Here is a 6,034-nt window from a genome sequence, read left to right as displayed (position 1 = left end):
GACACTGCTGAGGCAGTGTGTCCACTGTTGCTGTCCAGCTTTGGGCCTCCCAGTCAATGAGGATGTTGAAAAACCATGGAGGCTCCAGTGAAAGGCTCCCAAGGTGGTCAGGGAGCTCAAGTGCACACCCTCTGGAAAAGCGGTGGAAGGAGTTGGACTTGGTCTGGAGGAGCAGGCTGTGGGGTGACCTGGTAACTGCCTGACACCATCTGCAGGAGCCTCTTGATGGTTGCAGGTGATGCAGCAGGGGCAATGGCCACAAACTCTGGCTTGGGAGCCAGACAAGCTGTTTTGCTACGGGGGCAGCGCAGCGCTGGAGTAGGTTGCGCAGGGAGGTCACATAATTTCCACCCTTGCAGGTTTTCAAGCTTCAGCCAGACAAAGCCCTGGCTGACCTGCGTACGCATGCCAGTCCTGCTGCAAGCCGGGGGGTGGATGGCATCTTCAGCGGGCCTTGCATACAGCATTCCTGCCGTCCTGGGACCTACTGAGAGACGGAGAGTCTGCAAAACCCAAGGCACAAAAAGCCCACTGCGGTGCAGAGGACCACCCATGCAAGGCAGCATCCCATTTTGCTTTGAGGAATTCATTCCCTCTGATGCAGTGCTTGCGGGCTGGAGGCCCGGCAGCACCCCGGGTGCTGCGGCAGCAGCAGGGAGCATGAAGCAGAGAAGACCAAGTGTGCACGACGTGAAGGTGCCAGGCTCTGGTACGTCGCCCCGCTGCTCGCCGCCTGCACACGATGCTGCCTGTGCACTCGCCTCTGCTAGCTCAGCTATTTCCAAATCTTGCTTCTCAGCATGATGTGAGCAAAACCCAAGTATCATTTGTTTCAGAAAAAAAAAACAAATTACAGTAAATCCCTCCAACAGGGCTTACTCATTTCCTCTCCCCCATCTCTTACTACCTTCTTACCATAAAGACAAAAGTCCTTTTATAATACAAGGGCTTATTTTACCTGCTTGCTCAACAGCCCCACAAAGCTGAAAGCTCAGCACAGCCCCAGCATAGCTCTAGACTGCCCGCATGTGAATTGGTTACATGGAGACTAAAAGAGAGAATCGAGCCTTTCACTCTTCTCTCACCTTGTAAACAGTCGGGGGTATTTGAAGCATGCATTGGCATCCAGAGAGATCTTCAGGACTACTCCGGGCTTTTTTCTTTTGCAACCCTCTTGGGCATGGGCACCATGTCAGAGCTCGTGCTCCGTCAGTGCTCCTCGCCAGCACAGACCTCCCCACAGCTACGGCAAAGTAGTTCGTGTTGGAGCTTGGTGGGGGAGAGCCCCCAGCACCGGGTGGCAGAACAGTTAACATAGGCTAACGTGACTGAAACAACGGCCACGCTCAGACCAGAAAACCCGTACTTGCATTTTTATGCCACATTAGTTACCAGAGATGTCCTAGTAAGCAGCCATCTGACCTAAGGGAGAATAACAAGCACCTTTCAGTCCTTGTGTGCTAACCAGCAGCACATCCCCAAATCGTTAGTGTAAATTGCATCTGCCCTTGACTACCAAGTCATAAAAATTTTTTGAGCATGAAGACATTTGAGGGGAAAAATGGCTGAGCTGTCTTACCCAGAGTTCTGATTTCAGTAACTTCCCGAACCAAAATTACTCTGCAGATCAAAGATTGTCTACTAAACCAGAAAAGAGAACAGAAAAACTTGCTCTAAAGTAACACTTGTATATCAAGTCACCCTCATGAGTAATTATAATAGTAGCTTTTTTTACATTTGCATTGGGTTTTGGTTTTTTTTTTCCTTTGGATGCTGACAATGCGCTAAGCATTTAGCATCTTTTTTTTTTTAAGCTACAGCTGAGTTTACGTAGCAACCGATGCATTGCTGAATCCTCCTACCGTTCCCAGCACTGGCAGAAAGACAAACTAAGGCAGGAGTCACATCCAGATGAATTACTGGCCAAGTCCCAGTTTCAGCTGATTCCTTGCAGTGACTCGCTCCAGAGGGGCCCGTGGCACTGGGGCAAGAGAGCTCATGCTGGGGGCACTGAGGGTGGTGGGTTGGCCCTGGCTGAATGGCAGGTGCCCACCAAAGCTACTCCATCCACCCCCTCTGGCCGGACAGGGGAAGGAAAATACAGCAAAAGGCTCGTGGGTCAGGATAAGGACAGGGAGATCACCCAGCAACTACTGTCGTGGGCAAAATAGACTTGACTTGGGGAAATTAGTTTAATTTATTACTATTTGAATCAGAAAAACCACCTTTTCCCCACCCTTCCCTTCTTCCCAGCCTCAGCTTCACTCCGGATTTCTCTATGTCGTCCCCCGACCCGTGGCACAGGGGGATGGGGAATGGGGGCTGTGGTCAGCTCATCGCGTTGTCTCTGCTGCTTCTTCCTCCTCACACCCCTCCCCTGCTCCAGCCTGGGGTCCCTCCCATGGCAGACAGTCCTCCATAAACCTCTCCAACACACCAGCCCTTCCCATGGGCTGCTGTTCTCCATGCACTGTCCAGCATGGATCCCTCCCGTGGGGTGCAGTCCCTCAGGAGCAGCCTGCTCCAGCGTGGGTCCCCCGTGGGGTGCAGTCCCTCAGGAACAGCTTGCTCCAGCGTGGGTCCCCCGTGGGGTGCAGTCCCTCAGGAACAGCCTGCTCCAGCGTGGGTCCCCCGTGGGGTGCAGTCCCTCAGGAGCAGCCTGCTCCAGCGTGGGTCCCCCGTGGGGTGCAGTCCCTCAGGAGCAGCCTGCTCCAGCGTGGGTCCCCCGTGGGGTGCAGTCCCTCAGGAGCAGCCTGCTCCAGCGTGGGTCCCCCGTGGGGTGCAGTCCCTCAGGAGCAGCCTGCTCCAGCGTGGGTTGCCTGTGGGGTCACAAGCCTGGCCAGCAACCCTCCAGCTTGGGCTCCTCTGCCCATGGGGCCACAGGCCCTGCCAGGACCTTGCTGCGGCATGGGCTTCCCACAGGGTCACAGTCTCCTTCGGGCATCCCCCTGCTCGGGTGTGGGGTCCTCCATGGGCTGGGGGTGGGGATCTGCTCCATCATGAACCCCCCCCGGCTGGGGGCACAGCCTGCCTCACCATGGTCCTCACCACGGGCTGCAGGGGAACCTCCGCTCCGGCACCTGGAGCAGCTCCTGCCTCCGTCTGCCCTGACCTGGGGGCTGCAGGGCTGCTGCTCTCACACGTTCCCACCCCTCCCCCACCACAACCGTGTTGTCCGGTCATTTCCCCCCCTTCTTAATATACCACCCCGGAGGTGCTGCCACGGTGGCTGATGGGCTCAGCCGTGGCCAGCAGTGGGTCCATCTCAGAGCCAGCTGGCATCGGCTCTACCAAACGTGGGGGAAGCTTCTGGAAGCTTCTCACAAAAGCCAACCCTGTAACCCCTGCCACTACTAACGCCTTGCCACGCAAACCCCTACACCAAGAGAGAAGCTGCACAAAGCTCATCGCTGCTCTGCTGTTACAGCCCCCCCCGACACGGGGTGGCTCCGGCGTGGGGCAAACTCCGCACACGGAGCTGCTGCTCCAACTTTGCCCCAGCTGGTTCCCTGACACTTTCCAAGCGCCCGCTTCCCTCCCACCGGCTTTTTCTGGTGGCCGGCCCACAGCTCTCCCCAGCCTCTGCAGCGCTTCAGGCTGAGACAGCTCCAGCCGTCCGTACTTTTACCTCCATAGTTCACAACTACCAGTACACACACACTTTGCTCGGGAGAGCCCAACCCCTGGTAGTTAAACATCTGCAGAAGTATTAAAGTACCTCGCATCTCTAACTTGGTCTGACTTCTCGTGGCTTACTCGGAGGTTACGCTTTCAGAAAGCGCTGGCCTAGTTTTCCAAAAGGTCACGAACAAGGGAACCTCCAAATCTTCAAAAGATGACTTTATCACCTAGTTCTATTAAAAACATCACTCAAGAGCATTGGAAGAGATTACAAAAGGAAACCTAGTAGCTTACACCATAAAGAATAATCTTGTATTTTTTTTAACTCAAGTGGCACAGACCGCAGGTGGCATTGCCGGAACATGGGTTTGATTCATTCTGCTACTGGAAAAATGGAGTAGAATTTCTAAAAACATCTTTACTGATCAAGAATTATCCTGCAATAGGCACCAAAAGGAGCCTGCGTATGGGTGCACTCGGACGCGGAGCTCCCATGCACATGCCAGCGCCACTGAGTGCGCCCCGCGCCGCACGCCAGAGGGGCCAGCCCGTGCCAGCAGGGCTGGGGGCTGGGACCTCAAAAGGTTCCCCCCCCCCCCCAACAAAAGCCAGGCCCTGTTGTCCCACAGGTGAGAGCCCACTTACACAGCCCATTTACTCTTACCCCTTTCTAAGAGCACAGTGTGTCAGGGAAGCACCTCTGTTTACACCCTGTGTATCCTAGGTGATGTACTAGCAAAGGCAGAAATACAACTGGAGTAGTCTTTCATCTGATTTTTAAATGGGAACTTCCCCCTACCCTGACATATCCAGCACAGACCTTCCGCCTGCAGCTAAGCACACGTGGCTGTGCAGGGTGGTTACAACCTGTTGTAAGATGACAGATGCCGTCAGCTTCAGCAGACAGGGCAGCGAGAGTACCAGCAGCAGCAGCACTACTGCTACCAATAGCTGCACAGGCATCATACACCGCCTTCCTACTACCGAACCAGGTCCCAGGCTCTCCAGCTTTGTACTTGCATTAGCAACACCCTCCCCCCGCCCCAATTAGTAAAAAAGCCAAACCACCTTTAATTAAAAAAAAAAGCAAACCCACTTTGTACTCCCACTCGGGAAAAACCCCCAGCACACACGAACCCCAAACCCTCGTGGCGTCACGAGCCCTGCACCACCGCTGCCAGCAGTGTGGCTGCTGCAGCACAGGTACTCCTCGTGTAAACAAGTCCTTGTAAGCTGCAAGGAGTTACTCAACACGGCAGATGGCTCAGCCCTCTCGCCCTGCCAACGCACAGCTGGGCTGCCCTCACCTTCCTGGAGCCATCGCTCCCTTCTCCACCGCCTTCGCTTCCTTTAGGAGCCATCTCCTAGGTAATAGCCTTTCTGTACAAGCTGTTGTCAAGGGGCTTTTTTGTCGTTTTTTGTTTTGTGGGTTGTTTTTTTTTTTTCCTCCAAACACCATATATTGAAGAATTGAAAACAAAACATCCCAGACTTTTGAATTAAAATACAAGCTTTACAACCACATAGTTAAGTGTAGGCTCTTATATTTTCAGTTTATGACTATATAATTTTATAGAGTACCAAAATAAGCAAAGGATCAGCACTCCATACAAAGTGTTAGTTCTGGTGAGGAAGGTAGAAGGGAGATGGACTTCGATTACACTAAGGTCTTTTTGCAAGTCTAAAGAAAATTCCATTTCAGCAAAACAGATTGGGGTTTAGATCCCCCACAGGTCTATTCATTAAATAGTCCTTTAAAGACACTTTTACATTTTCCTCATTCAAAGAAAAGGGATGACTTAAAGCAATATTAACAAGGAGGTGGTGCTGTTAATGTTTAATGTCAATATGCAAGGTCATCTGCTATAAAGGCTAGAAGAGCAACACAACTTTGTCTTTACTTCCGAAGACTTAGAAATCGACTAACATTTGAAAAAAGTTGCAAGCACGCTACACCGACTCTACACCTAGGCTGCTGCTGGTAAGCCTCCGCTAGTCTGTACGCCGCCATGAGGGACGCGGCAACTCCCAAGCCCAGATGCTGGCAGTGACATGTGCTCTCACACGTATGCCACAAGTCCGACTTGGGACGGTTCTCTCTCTCCCCTGTCTTACGGCATTAAAATGCAAGGAAATTAGCAGCTAACATTGCCACTACAGCTTTACAAGAGCATAAATCTGAACAAAATAGCAGTTAAAACAAATTGAAGCTCTCTGTCCCGACTCCAGGATTCATGATCCACAACAACCCTCCTGTCCTGCTCCCTGTCCAGTTTCTTCCCCCGCTCCTTCCCTCACGTGTTTTACAATAAATAGGTTCAGTGAATTTACATGATGCAAGCGCAACTCAAAGACTTTTGCCCTATACATATAACCATGTTAAAAAATTGTGAGATTATACATGTGATATCTC

Source organism: Falco rusticolus, chromosome 6 (genome assembly GCF_015220075.1).
Source record: "Falco rusticolus isolate bFalRus1 chromosome 6, bFalRus1.pri, whole genome shotgun sequence".
Classification (NCBI taxonomy): domain Eukaryota; kingdom Metazoa; phylum Chordata; class Aves; order Falconiformes; family Falconidae; genus Falco; species Falco rusticolus.
Note: the sequence above shows the minus strand (reverse complement) of the source record.